Source organism: Petaurus breviceps, unplaced genomic scaffold (genome assembly GCF_028583685.1).
Source record: "Petaurus breviceps papuanus isolate PSGF00001 unplaced genomic scaffold, PetGlider_PUasm1.0 126, whole genome shotgun sequence".
Taxonomy (NCBI): domain Eukaryota; kingdom Metazoa; phylum Chordata; class Mammalia; order Diprotodontia; family Petauridae; genus Petaurus; species Petaurus breviceps.
Genome location: NW_027185655.1, coordinates 58187411 through 58193997, shown reverse-complemented (window position 1 = coordinate 58193997; position 6587 = coordinate 58187411). Strand labels below are relative to the sequence as shown.

General features: G+C 31.7%; 1 protein-coding gene across 1 annotated transcript in view; it reads left to right on the top strand.

The window, feature by feature from the left end:
• Positions 1–6587, top strand: part of TENM3 (teneurin transmembrane protein 3) — a 3497142-nt gene that overhangs the window by 2116026 nt on the left and 1374529 nt on the right. The gene's annotated exons all lie outside the window — the stretch shown is intronic.

Genomic DNA, 6587 nt, shown 5'->3' with positions numbered 1-6587 from the left:
TTTCTTTCTTTCTTTCTTTCTTTCTTTCTTTCTTTCTTTCTTTCTTTCTTTCTTTCTTTCTCTCTCTCTTTCTTTCTTCCTTTTTTTCTTTCTTCCTTCCTTCCTTCCTTTCTTTCTCTCTCTTTTTTTTTTTTTTGCTTTTTGGTGGGGGAAGGCAGGGAAATTGGAGTTAAGTGACTTGCCCAAGGTCACACAGCTAGTACATGTTAAGTGTCTAAAGCTGTATTTGAATTCAGGACCTTCTGACTCCAGTCCCAGTGCTCTATTCACTGTGCCACCTAGCCTCCCCAAGGGTTATGCATTTCTAAGACATGGTCAAACCTAACTAAATATATATAGGCACATTTTCAGAAAGTTAGGTATGTGTGATGACCTTTTTCTCTTGATCATGGCAACTCATGAAACTGGGCGTGAAAGGTACTAATTTATGAAAGTGTCACAACCCATATCAGAAGACAGATTATACAGCAGGTGAAATTGATATTTTGAAAGATTGAAGTAAGTTAATATAAGAGAAAATTTTGAAATATTTACTAAAGTTTCTAAAAATAGGTAAGTGGAAACATGATGGGTAGAGTACTGGACCTAGAGTCAAAACAAGCTGAGTTGAAATTTGGCCTCAGATACTTACTAGTGTTATAACCCTGGGCAAGTCACGAACTTCTATTTGCCTCAGTTTCCTCTTCTGTATAATTAGAATACTAATAGAACCTAGGTCCCAGGGTTGTTAGGGTAAAATAAGATTTTATTTGTAGCATGCCTTTCAAGTCTTAAAGTATTATGTAAGTTCTAACTATTATTATTAGTTATTAAATAATTTATTTTCTGATAAGAAAAATATGAGGTATCTATTCTATTTAAGATTTATTTACATGCTATTTAGAAATTAAGTTAGAACAAAAACTATAAGGGAGAAACAATCCTGACATTTTCAGCACCAAAATTGTTAGCTAGATAGAGTCTATGCTGATCATCATTTATTTTCTTTAGAAGCAAAACAATTGATCAGTATCAATTTGGATAATAATTTTTATAATTTTTAATAATAGCAATGACTCTAACACCTAGACTAATTAATAAATCTAATTTTTATATCTTATCTCTCCAAGATACGAAGTCTTTATTCTTGCTAATTCATTTATCCTCTCCAAATTGTGATTACATAAGAAAGAGAAGTTTTATTTCCTTCACCTTGCAAGTGAAAAAAGAGGGTATAAGGATTTGTTTAAAATCTGAAGGCAAGTAGGTCAAAGTAGAAGAAAAATAAGATCGTTTGCATTATAAAATATGCTCTAATAAACATTCTTTAAATATATTGACTTTGATCCCTTTCGTTACATACTATCTCAGCACAACATTCTAATAGTTCGTCATCATATGTGATACACATTATTGATTGGAACAGAATGTCCTTCGTAATTTAATGATCACTGTCTGTAATCATAATCCATTATTGTGTTACAATAAATAGAATAAGAAGAGAATTCAATGAGGATTTCTCTTGAATCCATCCTGTCTGCTGTATTCAGCCCATAATTGCCTGAGTTCCAGCCCTTATTGCCTCGTATGGGAATGAATGTTTACAATAGACTTCTCTTTGGTCTCCCTTCCTCCAGTTTCTCACATCTCTGATGTGTATGCCAAAAGGCTGTCAGACTGTTATTCCTGAAGTGAGGTCTGACCCCATACTCCCCTGTTTTAGAAGATTCAAAGGTTATTCATTGCTTTTAGGTTAAAATAACTGCTTTATTTGATCTTTATAGTTTTTACAATATGGTTTCCACCATTCTTTCCAGGATGATCGTACATTTCTACCTTTCACACTATATACTCTGTCCAAACTGTCATACTACTCTTCTTATTTAATTCTTGTCTACTCTTGTCATTCTTTGTTGAATTTTAAATTGATATCGAATTTCTAATGTGTTCATGTCCTGTTTTCTTTTAAACCTATCCAAAATTTCCTCAAAATTCCTCTGTATTGGTCTGTACCAATACTAGGTACTTAATAAATGCTTGGTGACTGGTGTATATTTGCATTATTATTTTTTTTTTTTTTTGCTTTTTGGAGGGGGGAAGGCAGGGCAATTGGCATTAAGTGACTTGCCCAAGGTTACATGGCTAATTTTTGTGTTGTGTCTGAAGCTGAATTTGAACTCAGGTCCTCCTGACTCCTAGTCTATTCACTGTGTCACCTAGCCACCCTATTTACATTATTCTTACATTCATTTACGTACACCAGATTGAATCTCTTTTTGTTTTACATATATATAGATAGATATAGATATAGATATAGATATAGATATAGATATAGATATAGATATATACAAGGATCCTTTCTTGGCTTTCTGTATTAGCCACTTTGCAAAAGAAAACCTAGCCACTCCCCACCCCCCAAAAAACTCAACCAAAAATACCAAGTTAAAAAAAAGCATAATAAAGAAAGTTTTAAAGTATGCTTCAATTTGCATACAGACTCCATTAGTTCTTCCTCTGAATGTGGATGACATCTTTCATCTTTAAGTCCTTTATAATTGTTTTGATCATTATATTGTTGAGAATAACTAAGTCATTCACAGATTGTACAATATTGTTGTACAATATTGCTATTACTATGTACAATGTTTTTCTGGTTCAGCTCATTTCATTTTGCATCAGTTCATGTAATTATTTCCAGGTTTTTCTGAAAGCATCCTGCTCATCATTTCTTACAGCATAATAGTATTCTGCCACAAGCATATACCACAACTTGTTCGGCCATTTCCCAATGGATAGGCATCCCCTTAATTTCTAATTATTTTGCCACCACAAAAAAAAGAGTTTCTATAAATATTTTTGTGAATATATTGGCTTTTTCTTTTATCTCTTTGGGATACAGACCTGGTAGGGGTATTGATAGATCAAAGAGAATACATAGTTTTATGGCCATTTTTGCAGAGATCCAAACTGATCTCCAGAATGGTTGGCTAAGTTCATAACTCCACTAACAGTACATTAGTGTCCCTATTATTCCACATCCTCTCCAGTATTTCTCATTTTCTGTCATATTGACATATCTGGTAGGTGTGAAGTGGTAACTCAGAGTTGTCTTAATGTGCATTTCTCTAATAAATAGTGAGTTAGAGTATTTCTTCATCTGACTATAAATAGCTTTTATTTCTTCTTCTGAAAACTGCCAATTCATGTCCTTTGACTAATTGTTAATTGGGGAATGGCTCATAGTCTTATAAATTTGACCAAATTATCTGTATATTTGAAAAATGAGGGCTATATCAGAGAAATTTACTATAAATCTCCCCCAATTTTATGATTCCCTTCTAATCTTGGCTGTATTAGATTTATTGCTGCAAAAGCTTTTTTTTAATTGATATAACCTAAATCATTAATTTTATATCTGAGGATGTACATTTAACTGTTGTTTGGAAATAAATACTTTCCTTATCCATAAAGATGAAAAGTAAAAATTACTTTCCTATTTTGCATATGATGTTACCTTTTACATCTAAATCATGGATCTATTTTGACCTTATCTTGGTATATGGTATAAGATGTTGGTTTATACCTAGTTTCTGTCAAATTGCTTTCCAATTTTCTCAGCAATTTTTGTCAGTTCTTGTCCCAAAATTTTGGATTTTTGGATTTGTGAAACACTAGATTTCTATGGTCATTTACTGCTTTGTATTGTGTACCTAATCTGTTCCACCCATCCACCACTCTATTTCCTAGACAGTACTAGAATGTTTTGATGACAACCACTTCATAATTCAGTTTGAGATCTGGTGCTGCTAAATCACCTTCCTTAACATTTTTTTCATTGATGCTCTTGATATTCTTAACCTTTTGTTCTTCCAGATTAATTTTGTTATAATTTTATTCTAGCTTTGTAATTTTTTGCCAATTTGATTGGCATTGCACTAAATAAGCAAATCAATTTAGATAGAATCATCATTTTTTTAATATTGGCTCAGTCTATCCATGGGCAGTTATTATTTCTCCAGTCATTTAGATCTGATTTAATTTATTTAAAAAGTTTTGTAATTGTCTTCATATATTTCCTGGGTTTGTTTTGACAGGTAAAATGTCCAGTATTTTATATTGTCTGCAGGGTTGTTTTTTTTTTAATGAAACTTCTAGTTCTATCTCTTGCTGCTGGACTTCATTTGTACTCTACAGACATGCTGATAATATATGTGGGTTTATTTTATATGCTATAACTTTACTGAAGTTGTTAATTATCTCAACTAGTTTTTTTAGTTGACTCTCTAGGATTCTCTAAGTATACCATCAAATTGTCTGCAGAGTGATAGTTGTTTTTCTAGTTCCTTCCATTTTATTTTCTTGTCTTACTTATATAGCTAACATTTCTAGAATAATATGGAATAATAGTGGTGATAATGAGCACCCTTGCTTCACCCTTGATCTTATTGGGAAGGCTTCTCATTTATGTCCATTACAAATATAAAAAGATACTGCTTAACATTTTAAGGAAAACTCCCTCTATTCCTATGTTTTCTAGTGTTTTTAATGGGTTGTATTTTCTCAAAAAGCTTTTTCTGCATCTGCTGAGATAATCCTATGATCTTGTTGGTTTTCTGATTGATAAAGTCAATTATTCTAGTAGTTTTACTAATACTGAGCCAGTCCTATATTTCTGGCTTCAATTTTGCCCAGTCATGCTGTATGATCTTTGTTATATACTGCCATAATCTCTTTGAAAATATTTTATTTTAAAATTTGCATCAATATTTATTAGGAAAATGGCCTATAGTTTTCTTTTTCTGTTTTTGGTTTAGGTATTAGCACTATATTTGTGTTGTAAAAGGAATTTGGTAGGATTCCTTTTTTGCCTATTTTCCCAAATAGTTTACTTACTATTGAAATTAATTATTCTTTAACTGTTTGGTATTCACTTGTCTGGTAACTGAGTACATTTTCTTAGAGAAGTCATTGATGGTTTGTTCAGCATCTTTTTCCTAATATAGGGTTATTTAAGTATTCTATTTCTTCTGTTAATCTGGGCAATTTTGGCAAATATTCATACATTTCACTTAGATTGTCAGATATATTGGCATATAGTTGGGCAAAAGAGCTCAATAATTTCTTTAATTTGATCTTCATTTGTGGTAAATTTGCTCTTTTCATTTTTGATTCTGGTAATTTTATTTTCTTTTATTTAATCAAATTAACCAATGGTCTATCTTTGTCTTATATATCACCAGATGCTGGTTTCATTTATTAATTTACTTGTTAGTTTGATTGTGTGTAATTGATACATAATGTATATCATCTATGAACGCAATTAATAATATTAATATATTTAGTAATTTAATAGTTTTCTTTTGAATTTGTTAATCTCTCCTTTGATTTTCAGGATTTCCAATTTAGTATTTAATTGGGAATTATGAATGTAATTTTTTACTGGTTTTTTTTTGTTTTAGTTACTGCCCAATTCATTGATCAGATCTTTCTTTTATTAATGTAAGCATTTAGAGATATAAATTTACTCCCTATATGCTTTGGCTTTATCTCATAAATTTTGGTGTGTTGCCTCATTGTTATCACATTCGTTAATGAAATTATCAGTTTTTTTAGTTATTTGTTCTCTGACCCACTTATTCTTTAGGACTGTATTCTTTTGTTTCCAATTAATTTTAATCTATTTTCCACAGCCTTTTACTATTAATATTTTTATTTCATTGTGATCTGAAAAGGATGCTTTTAATACTTCTGTTTTTTCTACATTTGGTCGTGAAGTTTTTATGTCCTAATACATGGCCTACTTTTTTTTAATTTTTTGACTTTTGGAGGGCAATTGGGGTTAAGTAACTTGCCCAAGGTTACACGGCTAGTATTTTTGTGTGGGTGTTAAGTGTCAGGCCAGAACCGAACTCGGGCCCTCCCAATTCCAGGGCCAGGGCTTTACTCACTGTGCCACTTAGCCTCCCCAACATGGCCTATTTTTGTCAAGGTGTCATGTACAGCTCAGAGAAAGGCATATGCCTTCTCTTTCTATTCAGTTTTCTCCAGAAGTCTATCATACCTAACTTTTCTAAAATTCTACTCATATTCTTAACTTCTTTCTTTGTCTATTTTATGGTTATATTTATCTAGTTCTAGGAGGGGAAAGTTGAAGTCCTCTCAATAGCTTATTTTTACTATTTCCTCCTTTAACTCATTTAACTTTTCATTTAAGAATTTTTATGCTGTACAACTTGACCCATAAATGTTTAATATTGATATTACTTCATTGTATGTGGTGCCTTTCAGGAAAATGCATTTCCCTGCTCATGTCTTTTAATTAGATCTGATTTTGCTTTTGTTTTACCTGCTATCATGATTGCTACCCCTGTTTTTTTAACCCTAGCTGAAGCATAATAGATTCTGCTCAAGTTCCTTATTTTTACTGTGTGTGTCTCTCTGTTTCAAGTATGTTTCTTATAAACAACATATTGTTGGTTCATAATATTTAATCCATTCTGCTACCTGCTTATGTTTTATGGGTGAGTTCATCCTATTCACATTAACAGTTATGATTATTAAGTGTGTATTTCCCCCAATCCTATTTTCCTTCTCCTCCTCCTCCTCCT